Genomic DNA, 11,912 nt, shown 5'->3' on the forward strand with positions numbered 1-11,912 from the left:
AAAACAAACAAACAAAAAAACCATGCTGCAGCTAGAGTGCTGTGCTATCTTGAAATTCCCTCCAATAAAGAAATTGGTTCATTATCTTAAAATTCAGCCTCATGTCTTGACAAAGTTTGACAGCCAGTTTCTTTTGCAGCCTGCTAATCCAGTTTGGACAATATATTGTCAGCAATTGAGGCAAGGGTAGATTTTTGTTTTTGTTTTCCCAAATGGCTAGCTTTTGCCATAAAGAAACAAACTCCTTATGGACTTTCTTTGATGCCCATTATCTTCTCTGAAGTAGATTGGTGCTGCCAGGAGTAGATGTGTCTCACTGTCATAAAAAACCTAAGGTTATGAACATATTAAATGCTGTATTTTGTAGGTTTTTGAAGTGTTTGAAAATCATTTATCTATCTAAATATATCTGTTTATGACCTTGAAAACATACCTAACATGACTATAAGTTTGACTATTATAGATGGCTATTAACCTGTATTTCTTAGTTATATATTACATTTTAAATGAGCTGCATAAACACAATACCCCAAACAAGAGTAGAAATATATGTATATACAGTAAAACAAAATTAACTTTAACTTTGTATCAATATACCAAAAATCCATATCAATATAAAATATTTAAGGTTAGTAGGGTTTTTTTTTAGTTTAAATGTAGATTCAATAATCCACCCTTATCCTATCATATTTATATACCCCCCTTTTCTTTTCAGAGATTCTTGAATCTAATCTCCTTTGTCACCTTTTTTTTTCTAGACCATTACCAATAACAACTTGTAACCAACCCATCTTAAATGGTAGTAAATATCCAGAATCCATCTTTTTGGAATGTGGGCATTTTTCTCTACACTACTTGTTTGAAGGTGATGGTAATCTTTGAAAGAACCTTGAGAAAATCAGGATAATTGTTAGATCTTGTCTGGAATAGTTTGTGAGGCTGGATCACCTCAGCCAGCAACCTTGAAGCTGTTCTGAATGTTGAATCACCTGAGCCATCTGTTTTCACTGGTATCTGCTCCCCTTGTTCATGGAAAATCATAAACTTTAAAAGGTAACATTCATATCTGTATAGACTGTGCAGTATACACGTCAGCCCAAGATGATTTTTTTTTTGTTATGTGTTTGATCTGGTAAAATATTTGCCAAGTATTTTGTAGTTCTTCTAAGTTTATTTCTTTCTGCCTGTAGTCAGGATTTCAGTGGGCCTTCCTCGATCAAAGTAGGACAGTCCTTCAAAATTATCTGCTTCTCAGAAAAGTCCATCAGTTATACTAGGCCTGTAGGCCAAAGATGCGTGCCCCAGTGTTACAGAAGAGCTCAAGGTGACTGCCCAGGTAGCCAGATGTCCCTGCCATTAGGTAACATTTCACCCTCGTAGGGTCTTTGGCAGAGTTAAAGACTAAATAATTAGACTTAAAGTTTTCTTGAGTTAGGATAGAAAGTGAATTTGGTACAAAATTTCAGACTCACCAAGATAAGATAGATAAGTATTTTCTCTAATTTCGCCAAATATAAATGGACTAGAGGTTGTAACTGTAATTCTTACTTGATAACTGCTTTGTTTATATATTTTTACTATATTAAAGTTAAAATCCTTTTTTTAAAATTAGACAAAAGTGTGAAATGCTGTGGAATAGTCCTTCTGTACACTGTGAATATGTATTACTGTCATTGGTTAATAAAGAATTGACTGGCCTATAGCTGGACAAGAAGAGACTGGTCAGGAGAACCAGACTAGGAGAATTCTGGGGACAAGAAGTGGGATGTGGAAAAATGAGGTAACAATCTATGAGCCACTTGGCAAAGCATAGATAAGAAATATGGGTTAATATAAAATGTAAGAGTTAGCTAGTAACAAGCCTGAGCTATTGAACAAACATTTGTAATTGATATTGAAATAATTCAGGCTCATCTATTTTATTGTTTTGTTTTGTTTTTAGGACATAGAAGAATGTAGTAAGAGTCTTTGTCAGAGGATACGATGAATGTCCTCAGTCCAGTTTTCCTTTGGAACCTCATGAGCTGGGTCTCAACTGTCTGAATTTGGTCGACATTCTGGCCTTTCTAACTCCCACCAGAATGGCTGACTCAGCTCTCAGTGTTCTCAGGTTTCTGTGGGCCACAACTGCAAACTCCTCCAGCTCCGTCACACAAACGGGTTCCAAAGACTTAATACACGGTGATATGGTTTATCCGAGTAGTGGCACATCCTAGCACCGTATTTGTTATTTTTCTCATTGCTTTCACAAAATACTGGACAAAATCACCATCGAAAAAGCTCTATTCTGACTCACAGCTTGAGGATGCAGTCCATTATGGCAGAAAAGCTGTAGTGGTGAGAATGGCTTCAGTTCTGCCTGCAGGAGGTGAGGTAGACAGTCACACTGTGCTCGCAGTCAGGGTGCAGAGAGGGACAAACGCTGGTGCAACCAATTGTTTTCTTCTTTTTATTCAGTTTGGGATCCTGGACTGTGGGATAGTGTTACTCACATTCAAGGTGGGGCTTTCCTTACATAAACCCCTGCAGTGCCTAGAGATGTCTCTTCCAGTGATTCTGAACCTAGTCAAGTTCATCATGAAGGTTATCCATCCCAGCAAATATAAATGATTTGTTAAAAGGCCAGTCTGGATATTTTATCTTTGCTACTTTAATATTGTAACAGTGATATGTCCAGTAATCATGGCCTATAATCTGGTTTATGAACATTTTCATTTGGTAATTTGTGAATTTCTTAATTCCCTCAACTGCAACACTGCATTCAGATGCCTGTAATTAAACTCCTTTGTGTGTAGTTGCTTTCTGTCTTTGAAATATGTCCGGTGTTTTATTTTTCATCTATAATATCGTCTCCAGCTATCCATCACTATTTCTGAAGGGATTATTTAGAATCTAAACAAGATAGAAAGCGTAAACCAAAATATTTTGTTGATTCAAACCACAAATAAAGGCAACATGACCTTGACTAAGTCAGCACGGTGACTTTGGGGACTGGCATTCTTTGACTTGGTCTGGGTGGTCCTGACCTTGTGAACTCTGGGTCTAGACTTGTCCTTTTCTTACAACCTCAAGAAAGAGTTGCAGGGCTACACCCAGAAGACAAATCTCCCCTATTTAGCCAGCAGGGGGCTGGCTGGCTGTTCTCTGATGCCTTAACCCATTACAGCTGGGATGGCTCTTTCTTATTCCTCATTAAACAGCAGCTTTATTTTTCTACCAACAAACAAATATACATTAGTGGCAGCTATGAAAGGAACTGACTCTGATTATGGTCCTAGGGAGAGGCCAAGAGCACCCATGATTAAAGAAATGAACACTTTGCCTGGAATGAACCATTCTGGAAACTCATTACCTAGTAGTGTGCACAAAACACATATACACACAGCAGAGGGCGCCCCACTACAATACAAGAGCCCTATGCTGAAATGACATTGGGCTTTTTAAAAGGTACCAGGTTTAGTGCTTGAGCTGTATGAGCTCATCTGCTCCTCATAAATAAGATGATTGCTATTCTTTAGTCATGCTGAGACATGCTTTACTTGAGGAAAAGATAGACCTTGGGTAGAAATAATAAAAATAATATGAGTCAGGCATGGTGGCACACTTTTTAAAACTCAGCACTTGGGAAGCAGAGACAGATGGATCTGTATGAGTTCGAAGCTAACCTGCTTTACATAGTGAGTTCCAGGCCAGCCCAGGCGACATAGAGAGACTGTGACTCAAAATGCTGGAAAAAAAATAAGGAAAAATATCAGTGTTGAGAAAATGAAAGGGAAGAGTAAGATAAATTAACTAGTTGGCTTTCCTAATCCAGTAATCTGGGAGTGTACAGCTGGCCATATTCAATTCTGATATCTCAGAGCCTTGTCCCAATAAATAACTGATGAATCAATGATCATGCTTGTTGATGGACTGTGAATGATGAGCAGAAATGCAAACTAAGGAAGAGAAACAAGTCTCCTAGGCAGAGGGAACAGCATGCCAAGGCACTGAAATATGATTGTGAGACTCAGTAAATATTAACTAGTTTGAGCTGAATGGAGGGAGGTGGGGAAGAAGTTGGAAGATACATTGAGGTCTCAGAGAGCAATTATTGGATAACAAATCATCCTAAACGGAGAGGCTTACCAATAAGCATTTGTTATTGTGGAAGATGTGTAGGCTAGCTCAAGTTTTCTGCTGAACAGGGTCAGACTTGGTTTCAGCTGGGCTTGCTCATAAGTAGGCGGTGACCTGGTAGTAGGCTATTTTGTTCTCATCAACCTGGGAAGAGTCTTGCCTATGATTATTGCAAAAGACTTGGGAGATGTCCTTTTGTATGCTATGAATATGTTTCTCTAATTGGTTGATGAATAAATGCTGATTGGCCAGTAGCCAGGAAGGACATATAGGAGGGGCTACCAGACTAGGAGAATTCTGGAAAGAGAAAAGGTAGGGAAGAAGTCACCAGAGGAGATTCCATGTAGCCGCCAAAGGAGTAACATGCTGGAGTATTACAGGTAAGCCACAGACTCATGGCAATACATAGTTTAATAGAAATGGGTTAATAATTAAAAGAGAGCTAGCCAGTAAGAAGCCTAATCTATCACCCAAACAGTTTATAATTAATATAAGCCTCTGTGTGTTTATTTGGAACTAAATGGCTGTGGGATAAGATAGGAAACAAACCCAGTCTATAGTGTCTAAAAAAGTATTATTTCACAGCTTGTGTAAAATCAAGGAAGTCTTTGACTAAGTAAATAAATACAATGAGCACCACCTTTGATAGGTTCACAGTTCACAATGGAAACGGGGCACATTCATTGAGGAAGTTGCCATGGGGGGCAATGTTTGTAGAATGTGATGGTTTGAATCCAGAATGTTCCCCAAGGGTTCTTATGTTGAAGCACCAGTTCTCAACCTGTAGGTCACAACCCTTTTGGGGACCCCAGATCTAGACTTCCCCCCATCATGTCTGCACCTGTGACCGTGCCTGAACAGCTACAGCTGAGGGCAGGGTGGATATCTCACTACAAATGACCTCTTCACAGGGGTTGCATATCAGACATCCTACATATCAGATATTTACAATGCAATTCATAACAGTAGCAAAATTACAGTTATGAAGTAGCAATGAAATAATTTTATGGTTGGGGCTCACCAAGAGGAATTGTATTAAAGGATCGTAGCATTAAAAAGGTTGAGAACCAGTTTAACAACAGCTAATGGCTTCCTCCTCAGCCTGCTGGGCTGTTGGGAAGTGGTGGAATCTTAGGAGGCGGGGCCTCACAGAAGCAAGTTGAGTCTTTGGAGTTTGAGACAGGTGTCTACTCCAGTACCTCATCTCTTTTCCTGACCTGAGGCAGGCCTCCAGCCTTCCTCATCACGAGCTCCTGTGTTAGCATTTTTACTGAGTTGAAACATTGTACCCCAAGGAAGGCTCCTTGAAGCTCAGGAATTTCTAAGTTGGAGCACTCCATCAAGGAAGGATGGGGAGGCTCACAAGAAATGTCTAGTTTCTGAAAAAGCTGAAACATTGCAAACTCACAAGGCTGTTCCCCAAGGTTATACAAAGAGCAAACAGCTGTTGAGGGAGGAGGCTGTCACCAGCAAGCTGCCTGGGGAAATGCTCAGACTTACATCTGCAAGGTCTGCAGATGGTCCAAGGTTACAGTTTTTGAGTCATCACTCATGTTGGGGTGGGCTTTTCAGTGATACAGTTGCCTTTGGGTGATGTAAGAAAACCCCTCCTGTGATCCTGTAAGCAACACCCCCTTTCTGTGTTACTGTAAGTAAGCCCTAACCTGTGTTACTGTAAGCAAGCCCTCTCCTATGTTACTGTAAGCTGCCCTTGTAACCAGCTCCTTCCTATACTCTTGTAAGTAACCTTTTCCTATGTTTCTGTAAACTACCCCTATAAAATCACTGGTTTGCTAAGTTGGGCTGATGTCATTGGTACTCTTGTCTGTCATTGGGGTGTCCCTAACTGGGGTGAATAGAGTCTTGTGTCTTGTCTCCCCAGGAAATTCTCACACAATGTCCGGCCATACTGTTTTGTGCTCCTACAGAGACTAACAAGAGGACCAACCATCTGTGGGCTGAGGCATCTGAAACTGGGGAACCTTCCTCTTAGCTAGATTATCTCGTGTATTTGTCACAGTGATGGGCAGTACCCACACAGAGACACAGAAACAAAGCTCTAGTCTTTCTAGAAAAGGAAGTGGGGAAAAGAGAAGAAAATTGCTCAGACCTCCTTCTCCCGTCCCCAGTTAAAATTTTGGAATGCACTGCCCTCCATGCCGCCTCTGTCTGTGTCTGTGTCTGTGTCTGTCATTCAACAGCATTTTGAAGACCGAATAAACACAACAGAGTAACTGCTTTTTCCAGTACAAGCCCCTTCCACACCAAACACTTACTGTTGCTGTCTCTTCCCAGGATGGGAACCGGGGCACTGTCTCTGCCTCAGTTCACTCACAGGTCAACAGGAGATGGAAATACTTCCCTCATGTGTGTCTGTGAGGCCTGAGTTGGTATATTTGCAGTGCCTTACACAGCGTGTGTTGTAGTGTAAACTCTCAATAAATTTTGCTAGGAATATTGTTATTATCAATATTACAAAACATTATCATTTACCATTCTACTGTAGTACTGGCCTATTTAGATTGTCTTCATTTTGGAGTATTACTAAATTAATATTTTTTTATATAACTGCCATTCAGGTAACACCCTCGATGCCAATCTCTCAGAAGTGCAAAAGCTGTTTTGTGCGCAGTGGCTGTGGCATTTGACTTTGTGGGTCACCTGCCCACGTAAATGGAGCCGGCTGACTTCAGTGCTCCAGATTGTGCTCTTTGATCTGCATACAGGGCACAAAGACCTGGCTCGAGGGCTGCGATTTGCCTGCCGTGTTCTTTTCATTGGCTTCTCTTCATTCGTTTCTCACTTATGTGGCCTTTTGCTGCATCGAAGGCTCCATTCGGAGATCTGCCTGGGCAAAGGAAACCTGGTCCTCACTTTGAAGGAATGTGTAATCCAGAGAGACACTTACAATTCGTTGATACTGTTTGAGTAGTGTGGTAACCTGTCTTTGTGGGGGCTTCAGTAGGATCCAGCCGACTTGCCCAGTTCGTACCTGAGAGGGGGAGTGTGGATTGAGAAACAGCGGGTAAAGATGCTAAGAGAAAGACAGAGCTATGGGATAGGGTCAGGAGGGAAATCCAGTGAATACTGGATGCCCCAGGTTTATTTTTCACCATTCTTAAATATCCCAACCAAAAAAAAAAAAAGGGGAACTTTTTTTTTTTATTATGAACAAGGAACAAACAGACTTTCTTCCTTAATTCTCCAAACATTTGGTAACCATACCTTAGACTCAATTTTTCGTTATCTGGCCTTGAGGGTCAAGAGTAACCATACTTCAGACCAAGTCTGTTGTCATTTAGATAAGGCATCCATAACCAAGATCAAACATCCTACAGTAGCCATGCCTTAGACTTTAACCTTAGAAGACTAAGGGCAGTTTTGAACTCTCTGCATCTCTGTGGGCCCTGACAGAGTAGGACAGGTCTTGAACAAAGCTTATAGATAAGAGGGTTCCTCCAACCAAGCCTCAGGATGTCAAGGCTTTCTGAAGGAAATAAACTCAAGTTGAGGCAGACATCCAGAAACTGGCATTAAATTGACCCTGCCACTATTGCTAAGTATAAGCCTTAAGTCTTCAAATTCTTTGAGCCTCAGTCTACTCTTATTTACAATGGGTACAATTGTGCCTATTCTAAAAAAATATTATAACAGGTTTAGGTAATTGTCTATGATGTACTTGGTGCATAATGACAATACTAAGTAATTATATAGCATTCACCAAATGACGGACATGACTCTTATTCAATACATTATTGGATTTCCTAAGCACTTATTTTTAGTGTGTTAGTTCTATTGCTGTGAAGAGACACCTTGACTACAGCAACTCTTATAAAGGAAAACATTCAGTTGGGGCTGGCTTACCGTCTCAGAAGTTCAGTCCATTATTATCATGGTGGGGAGCATGGTGCCACACAGGCAAACATGGTGCTGGAGAAGATTAGAGTTCTGCATCTGGATCCACAGGTAGCAGGAAGAGAGCCACACAGGACTGCTTGGGCTTTTGAAATCTCAAAACCCACTCCAGTGACACACCTCCTCCAGCAAGGCCACACCTCCTAATCCCTCTCAAGTAGTGCCATTCCTTGATGACTAAGCATTCAAATATATGATCCTATGGGGTCCATTCCTCATTCAAACCACACTCAGGCACAATTATTCACTAAATAAATAGTCATAACTTTTTCTACTCCACTCTTTACACGTGAAGAAACCTAAGTCACAAACATAGTTTGTGACAATTTCTGAGTAGAGAAGGCAGGATTGTTAATCTGAATTTTTATTTCTTATCCTAGAGTTCCCCTAAAAAATGTTTGTCATTTTTATCGGGGAAGAATGGCTCAGTGGTAGAGAACTTGATGAAGAACCCTGGGGACCTAAGATTAAATACCCAGCACCCATAAGCTGGGCATGGTCAGTGCTATGGGAGGTAGAGACAGTAAGATCTCTGAGGTTTGCTGGCTTCCAGTTTAGCTTCAGTTTCAGTAAGAGACTCTGTCTCCAGGGAATAAGGTAGAGAGTGATAGAGCAGGGCACCTAGCATCCTCCTTGGCCTATGACCATGTGCACATGGATACATATACCTAGACACTGTTCACACACACTTCTCTGTCTCTTTCTCTTTTATCATTTGGTTTGATTAAGTCTACAATCTCCCTTTTAATCCTAGTACAGCTTTCATGTGCCCTCGGGGGTGGGGGGGTGGGGGGAGTGGGGAAGTAAACCACAGAAATCTTAAACTAAAACCTATATCTAATACACAAACTAAATATACCTCCAAGCTTTCCCACAGCCACATCAATTCAGTGAAATGTGATTCAGGCTGGTACTACTCTCCTAAATTTTAAAAAGTGAAAAAATATAAACTGGGTGTGATGTAGAATATCTGTAACTCTAGTACCTAGGAGACAGGAGAAGGAAGATCAAGGGCAGCCTGGGCTATGTAGACCCTGCCTTAACAAAAAAAAATAGTGTCAAATATAGTGAGTTATGATGAGTAGAAGAAAAAGCAAATGACACAGAGGAAACAGCATGTTAGAGGACAGGAAGTCAGAGGCGTCCTCACTCTGTGATTTCTGCACAAGACTGGCTCTGCCAGGGTGTCAGCCAGGGCTTTCATCTGCCAACAACAGCTCAGAAGCAAGATGGTCTTCTAGTAATATCAGTGAGCATCCTCAGACAGGGATTTGGATTGAAGTTCCAGGCTCTAAAAACATGTAGGATTCATGGAAGCCTATAGACTTTGCACTAGGGGAAGGAAAAAAAATTAATGAGAAGCATCTAGAAAGAACAACTGAACTTTGCAGTCTTCAGAGAGTGTCCCATTGGCCAACCTTAGTATATAGTAAGGACAGAGAAGAAAGATCTGGGGAGCTGTTTTCCTGAACACACAGTGAAGGTAGGATATTTCTCCATCAGAAAACAGGCATGCTCTTAGAATGGTAGTAGATGTTAGAAGCTTGTTGATGTCTTGGTCTGCTACATATATTAAACATATATTAAGAGAGTGATGACAATTGATATGGAGGTATCACTTCCATGTCATCAAACAAGTTAATTATTTGAACCCCAAGGCTCTGTATACTGAGGAAAGGAAGACAGATACCCTAAGTATATAACATTATATACTTGCACACACCATGTATATGGAATAGTACTGGATATCAAACTCAGAGCCTCACACACGCTAGGCAAGGGCTCTACCAATCAGCCCTAGCCCAACCCTATGCTCTATATATTATTAGTCATTAATCTCCTTCCTTCTGTTCCCTTTGTCTGTCTCCAGATTGTAGTGTACCACCGAACAGTATTTCAATCAATGTGTGAATGGAAACTTGAAGATTGATTGTCTTGATTGGCCAACCATTTTCTTTTATTTCAGCTTTTAACACTGAAAGGCCTTGGGCTGTCAGTGTGCTCACTGCAGCAATCTGCTTAGGCAGCAACTACATGCTCATCTCCTGCTCTGTTCCCAATCCACAAAATAACCTGTGAGTTTCCTAGGCTTAACTGTCTTTGAGAATAGTTTTATTAGTCTTCTTTAGATATGAGTGGGCGCTTTATAAACCCTAAAACTTAGTGACAGCTGTTGGCTACTTATTTTCATGAGTCTGTGGCTGGGTCCCATCCTGCACTGCACCAGGCTTGGCTGATCTTGGCGAGGCATGTGCAAGCATCTGTGCTTAGTTAACAGACCAGCTGGGGACTGGCTGATCTAGGAGCATCCTGACACGCGCGACTTGGCTTTCCATACATAGTCTTTAGTCTTTCCAGCAGGCCAACTCAAGTTTGCTCTCATGGTAGCAGCCAAGTTCAAGCAGAGGAACAGCAGGGAGTTCACAACAACTTTAAGCCTTTGCCTGTGTCAAGTTGATCTTGTCTATTGGCCAAGAGTAAGGCATCAGGCAGGCCCAGAATCGGTGGGAAGAGCAGAGAGATTATACGAAGGGAAAGGGTGAAATTTGGGGTGACTGATTTAATCCATAGATATTGTAGCCATCCACCTGGAGTGAAGATGTTCTAAGACAAGACATTTGTGTCCCTCTCTTTGACTCTCAGATTGTGGGATAATGGATCCTGAGAAAGTGGAGATTCCTCCAGAAATCTCATGCTGGGAGAAGGAAAAGTCTGAAGCCCATTGCCAGCCAGATGGGGGAAGGGAGCTTGACTCCACCCAGTTCTTACAACTTGTCAGGCTACTGTGCCTGAGATCCTGGAGTTGAGCCCATGATAGCTCAGTGACTAGCTGGGGGTGGAACAGGCAAACTAAATCTTAACCAGGATTGTTTACTTATTGACCTCTATTTAAACCCAGACCTCATGTCGGGATCCAAAAAACAGGACCAAAAGATTCCAAGAACCGTACAATATTCAATTAAAATAGTTGGTTGGTTGTTAATGGTGTGTGTGTGTGTGTGTGTGTGTGTGTGTGTGTAGTTTTTAATTTACCAATAAAGTGAATAATAGCTGGGTCTTGGCATTTGACCTTACTTTTCATTTCCAGTTCTTATAAAGGATCTTGATTTCTTTAGTGGTGCATAACTCTCCCTGTGTAAGAGGGAGATGTTTTCAAAAATGATGTTTAGCCAATCAAAGCATCATGTTCTCCTAGCAATGATGATTACTCAGGAATGGGCATATCTCAAATTGGGCTAATAAGACCCTTTAGCTTTGTTTGAAGCAGCTTCCCCCTTGCCTTGCTGAGCCATAAATCTCACAGTATGTAGAGCGGGAATTGCTTCTGTCACCATGGAGTCAAAGATGGGGACTAACTTAATTCAGCTTTTGTTTCTTTGAGCTGCTAGATTCATATGACACAGACATGTGACTCAGGTTTTCAGCCACACAAGACAAATACATCATTTATTTAAATGAATTCAAGGTTTGTACATATCAAATACTTAGATCCATGTCTAATATTCAAATATGTGCTACTATTTTTTTATACTGATTCAAGTTGGATTTTCTGTCCTTTGCAATAAAAAGAATCCTAACTTATGCAACTAATAAGAAAATAAGATGGAAAAAGAGCTCATTTACAGTAGCAACAGGGAAATTAAAATATCAAAAGTAAAAAAATAAAAGATCCATAGGTACTTACCTAAAAAATAAGAGAGATATATGTAAAGAAAATGGCTTAAATTTATTATGTTATTTAAAGAAGTTCTGAATATTGGAAAAGAGTCAGAGCCTGGGTGGAAAGATGCCACAATTAAATGGATTAAGTTTCCTTAAAATAATCTATAAAGATTTCTCTTAATGAGTTCTCCCCCCTCCATACCCTCCCCTCATCT

Source organism: Phodopus roborovskii, unplaced genomic scaffold, assembly GCF_943737965.1.
Source record: "Phodopus roborovskii unplaced genomic scaffold, PHOROB, whole genome shotgun sequence".
NCBI lineage: Eukaryota > Metazoa > Chordata > Mammalia > Rodentia > Cricetidae > Phodopus > Phodopus roborovskii.